Genomic DNA, 5,893 nt, shown 5'->3' on the forward strand with positions numbered 1-5,893 from the left:
TTACATCAACAACCCTCAAGGAGGGTATCAAAGACAACATTATCAGGGTCAAGGGCAACAAAGTCAATAGAGGCCAAACCCGCAAGGGCAAGGCAACCAACAATGGAGACATGACCAAGGTGGCTCAAACCAAGGGAATTTGAATAACAACAACAACTTTTCTAACCGGAGTTCAAACCCCTATGTTCCTCCAAAGGGTCAATATTCGAACCAAGGGTCCTCTAGTGAATCTAAGTTGGAAGCTATGCTTGAGCGAGTGTTGCAAAATCAAGAAAAATCCGATGCTTCCATGAGGAACATGACCGAGGTTGTTGGATCTCATACCGCCTCCATCCAAAAATTGGAGATGCAAATGAGAGACCTCTCCAAAGAGCAAAATCCAAAACAAAAGGGAACACTCCCTAGTGACACGGTTGCAAATCCAAGAGGTAGTGGGAGTGGCCCAACTTCTCACATCATGGCGATCACTACTAGGAGTGGGAAAGTGCTACACAGAGAGGGTGAACAAACGGTTGAAGAAGAAGAGTCCGAACAAAGGGTTGAGGTTGAAGAGCCAATTGTTGTCGAGGTTGAAAAGATTCCGGAGGAGTTGAAAGTGCAAAAAGAGAACCGGGAAGAGGTGAAGGAAAAAGTGAAAGAGACACCAAAAGCTCTTCCACCTATTCCTAGACCTCCTCCCCCATTTCCTCAAAGGCTCGCAAGAAAGATTGATGATAGCAAACTTGAAAAATTCTACGACATCCTCAAGCAATTAACGGTGAATATTCCTTTTGTGGAAGCTTTTCAAGAGATGCCGGGGTTTGCTAAATATTTGAAGGATTTGATCACCAAGAAGAGGACCACAAAGAATGAGGTGGTAAACATGACTCACCGGGTTAGCTCTATTATTGCCACAACCCTTGTCCAAAAGAAAGAGGACCCGGGAGCCTTTACTATTCCATGCACTATCGGGGCGCGTGAATTTGCAAGAGCCCTTTGTGACAATGGGGCTAGCATCAACTTGATGCCACTTGCCATTTATAAGCAAGCGGGATTAGGCATGCCAAGGCCAACAAGCATGAGATTACAAATGGCCGATCGTTCCATTAAGCGACCGGTAGGAATTGTTGATGATGTGATTGTGAAAGTTGGAAAATTCCATTTGCCCGCCGACTTTGTAATTCTTGATTGTGCGGTTGATAAAGAAATACCTATCATTTTGGGAGACCATTCCTAGCCACAGGAAGAGCACTCATGGATTCGGAGCGGAACGAAATCAAATTCCGGGTGAATGATGAAGAAGTCACATTTCAAGTGAGCAAGGGTATGAAGTTACCCCATGAGTATGAGAGCATTTCAGTGATAGATGTTGTTGATGAGGTGGAAGATGCCGTCGAATTGAAAATGGAAGAACAATTCCTTGGTGAGGCATTGGCGGCAATCTTGGTAAATTTTGATGGTGAAGACATGGATGGGTACATGGAGTCGGTAAATGCATTGGAGGGTCTTGGATCCTACACCTATACTCCGGCAAAGCTTTCTCTTGACTTGGAGAATAGGGCCACACCTCCCGCCAATCCATCAATCATTGAGCCACCACAACTAGAGCTCAAGCCACTCCCCCCGCACCTAAGGTATAAATTTCTTGGATCTAATGATACTTTACCCGTAATTGTTTCTTCTTTGTTAAATGATTTGCAGGTAGAGCAATAATTGGAAGTCTTGAAGGAGCATAGGCAAGCCATTGGATGGACAATTGCAGACATCCGAGGGATTCCCGCGGGAATTTGTGAACACAAGATCCAATTGGAGAGTGACACGAAGCCAAGTGTGGAGCATTAACGACGGTTGAACCCGTCAATGCAAGAGGTGGTAAAAAAAGAAATCATCAAGTGGTTGGATGCCGGGGTGGTCTACCCTATTGCCGATAGTTCTTGGGTGAGCCCGGTGCAATGTGTACCGAAAAAGGGAGGCATGACCGTAATTGAAAATGATAAAAATGAGCTCATCCCAACAAGAACGGTGACCGGTTGGAGGGTGTGTATGGATTACCGGAAGCTCAATAGTGCAACATGCAAAGACCATTTCCCTATGCCTTTTATTGATCAAATGCTTGATCGGCTAGCGGGAAGGTCATTCTATTGTTTCCTTGACGGATATTCCGGCTACAACCAAATCAACATCGCATTGGAGGATCAAGAGAAAACAACATTCACTTGTCCCTATGGAACTTTTGCCTTTAGTCGGATGCCATTTGGTTTGTGCAATGCTCCGGCTACTTTTCAAAGATGCATGATGTCCATTTTCTCCGACATGGTGGAGGATTTTCTAGAGGTCTTCATGGATGACTTCTCGGTAGTAGGTGACTCTTTTGAGCATTGTCTTAACAATCTTAGACAAGTGCTTAAGAGATGTGAGGAAACCAACCTTGTGCTAAATTGGGAGAAATGCCATTTCATGGTGGATGAAGGCATCGTATTGGGGCATAAAATTTCAAAGCATGGCATTGAGGTTGACCGGGCTAAGATCGAGATTATTTCCAAGCTTCCTCCACCTACTTCTGTAAAGGGTGTTCGAAGTTTCTTGGGGCATGCCGGATTTTATAGGCGGTTCATCAAGGATTTTTCCAAAATTGCAAATCCTATGTGCAAACTCCTTGAGAAAGACGCCAAATTTGTGTTTGATGAAAAATGCCTCAAATTGTTTGATGAATTAAAGCTCAGGCTCACCACGTCACCTATTATTGTCACACCCGATTGGTCTCTTCCTTTCGAGCTCATGTGTGACGCTAGTGGTGTAGCTATTGGAGCAATGCTTGGACAACGTCACAACAAGGTTCTCCACCCGGTCTATTATGCAAGCAAGACACTCAACGGGGCGCAAATGAATTACACGGTGACTGAACAGGAGCTTCTTGCCATTGTTTATGCCTTTGAGAAATTCCGGGCTTATTTGTTGGGATCCAAAGTGATAGTGTATACGGATCATGCTGCTCTTCGCTATCTTATGGGAAAGAAGGATGCAAAGCCACGGTTGATTCGATGGGTTTTATTGCTGCAAAAGTTTGACTTCGAGGTCAAGGATCGGAAGGGAACTCAAAATCAAGTAGCGGATCAATTACCAAGGCTCGAGGAAGCAGGGACCAAGGGGAGATCTTGAAATCAATGATGCATTCCCGGATGAACATATCTTGGCACTATCTAGCACTTTTGCTCCATGGTATGCCGACATTGCTAACTATTTGGTGAGTGACCTTATTCCGGAGGGGTTGGAGTCTTATCAAAAGAAGAAGTTCTTGAGAGATTGTCGGCAATATTATTGGGAAGAGCCATACTTGTTCCGTGTTTGTGCCGACAACATCATCCGAAGATGTGTTCCCGAAGAAGAAGTTATGCCTATTCTAAAAGCATGCCATGACTCGCCGGTTGGGGGTCATCATGGGGGAAATTGAACGGCGGCCAAGGTACTTGAATGTGGTTACTATTGGCCGACAATCTATCATGATGCCAATCAAATTGTCAAAGCTTGTGACCAATGTCAAAGGCAAGGATCAATCTCCAAGAGGCATGAAATGCCTATGAACTTTGTGATGGAGATAGAAATCTTCGATGTGTGGGGCATCGACTTTATGGGTCCATTTGTGAGCTCTTATGGGATGAAATATATCTTGGTAGCTGTGGACTATGTGTCAAAATGGGTTGAGGCAATTGCTTTGCCTAACAATGAGGCAAGAAGTGTGACCGCGTTCTTGAAGAAAAACATATTCACTCGGTTTGGCACACCTAGGGCCATTCTTAGTGATGGTGGGTCTCACTTTTGTAACAAGGCTTTCACGGGGCTGCTAGAAAAGTATGGCGTCAAGCACAAGGTGGCCACAACTTATCATCCCCAATCTAGTGGTCAAGTTGAGGTTTCCAATCGGGAGATTAAGAACATTCTAGCAAAAACTGTTAATGCAAACAGGACAGACTGGTCAAGGAAGTTAGATGATGCATTGTGGGCATACCGCATGGCGTACAAAACTCCTATTGGTACATCTCCATATCGGTTAGTCTTCGGCAAAGCTTGTCATCTACCTGTAGAATTGGAACACAAAGCTATGTGGGCTCTAAAAAGGCTGAACTTGGATTGGGGTGAAGCTGCAAATTTGAGGTTGACACAACTCAATGAAATGGAGGAATTCCGTTTCCATGCTTATGAAAGTGCAGCTGTGTGCAAAGAACGGATGAAGTTTGTCCATGACAAGAAGATCTTGAAAAGAGAGTTCAAGACGGGTGATTTGGTCTTGCTCTTTAACTCAAGGCTCAAATTATTTCCGGGAAAGCTTAAATCAAAATGGTCCGGTCCATTCAAAGTGGTCAATGTCTCTCCTTATGGAGCGGTGGAATTAGAATCAACAGATGGGTCCCGGACATTCAAGGTAAATGGCCAACGCATCAAGCACTACTTGGGCACTGATAGAGAGAAACATTTGGTGGAGCAGCTGGCTCTCAAAGATGGTCCATGTCCGACCATTGAATGAAACCAAAGGAACCTCAACTTCGTCGTGCCGCGATATTAAATCAAGCGCTTCATGGGAGGCAACCCATGTGTGGTAACACTCTTTTATTCTTAGAATTTTTAGTTTTTGATAGATAGATTTACTTGAGCAATTTAAAATGTGTGTTAGAATGCAGGGGGTTCAAAAGATCACAGCACTTGGTAGGGATGCATAAAAAAAGGAAGAAAAACCACCATGTGAAGTTTGCTGCACAGATGCAGAAAGTTTGGTTCAAATTGGGGTGAAAATGCGATGAGGTGGTGCACTCTGCGGATCGCATTTCACCTATGCGACCGCATTGTGCACCGCATTTGTCACCCTTCCGCTGGTCCCTTAACCTCACCACATAACACACATGCGGTCGCATTGCGTGTTATGCGGTGCCTTACCTATCGCAGAGTTGACAAGGTAAGTAACCGCACTTCTCTCGTCTTTCACTCAGTTAAAACAAAACAAAAAAAAAAAACAAAAAAAAACAAAAAGGGGGTAACACCAAAGAGAACAAAGAAAACAAAACGAAAAAGAAAAAAACAAAAAAGGGGAAAAACACGAACAACAATCGAACCGTTCAAGCTCAAATTGTTCAAGACCTAAGGATTTGCTTTGTTCCACTCATACAACCTTGCTGGTATGTGCCCGTTCCTCCCTCGTCTTGTTTACGATTCCCACTGTGTAGTTGATGATTCTCATTCATCCCTGTTGCAAAAATGTGTTATATGATGCTATGTGTAGTTATTTCTCCATATTTAATTGATCCTGGGTTGAAAATGATTTGGGGAAATGGGTAGAAAGAAATAGGTCCGCCATTGTTGAAAGCTTGGTAGCACCATTGAAGACGAAGGCATCTGCGGCTCGCATAGTGAAAATGCGGTCCGCATTTTGGCCGCAAAATTGAACCCTAAGTCTTCTGATGAAGACGGTGAAATGCGGTGAGTATGAGGTCGCATAATTGAAATGCGGACTGCAAATCTACCGCAGAGTTGCACAGAACTCCCAGTTTTGAGCCTTGCTTTTTGCAGCTGTTCTGCGATCGCATTCTCTGCTTTGTGGTGGGTTATGCGATCGCATTGTGTAAACTATGTTTTGAGAAAGCCCATTCCGTGATGGTTATGAGGTCCGCATAATGGTTATGCGATCGCATAACCCATCGCAGAGTGAGAGCCATTTGAGATTAACATGTTTGCGGTGATTCTGCGGTCCGCATTATGGTTTTGCGACTGCAGAATCAGTTCGCATTTCTTCTTTTTCTTTGAATTTTGTCTGATTCCTCTCAGTACTGCTAATAATGTCACTTACAGTTCACCATTGTGCAGCTATGGCTCCAAAGAAACACTCATCTTCTGCATCAAAAAGGGCTTCCACTAGTCGCCAGAC

At 44.1% G+C, this 5,893-nt stretch overlaps 1 pseudogene; it reads left to right on the plus strand.

Annotated features, from left to right (window-relative positions):
* The first annotated feature begins 244 nt into the window (after positions 1 to 244).
* LOC109244557 lies at positions 245 to 4,501 on the plus strand (annotated as a pseudogene).
* Positions 4,502 to 5,893: the final 1,392 nt, after the last annotated feature.

This window comes from Nicotiana attenuata, unplaced genomic scaffold (assembly GCF_001879085.1).
Source record: "Nicotiana attenuata strain UT unplaced genomic scaffold, NIATTr2, whole genome shotgun sequence".
In the NCBI taxonomy this organism is placed as follows: Eukaryota; Viridiplantae; Streptophyta; class Magnoliopsida; order Solanales; family Solanaceae; genus Nicotiana; species Nicotiana attenuata.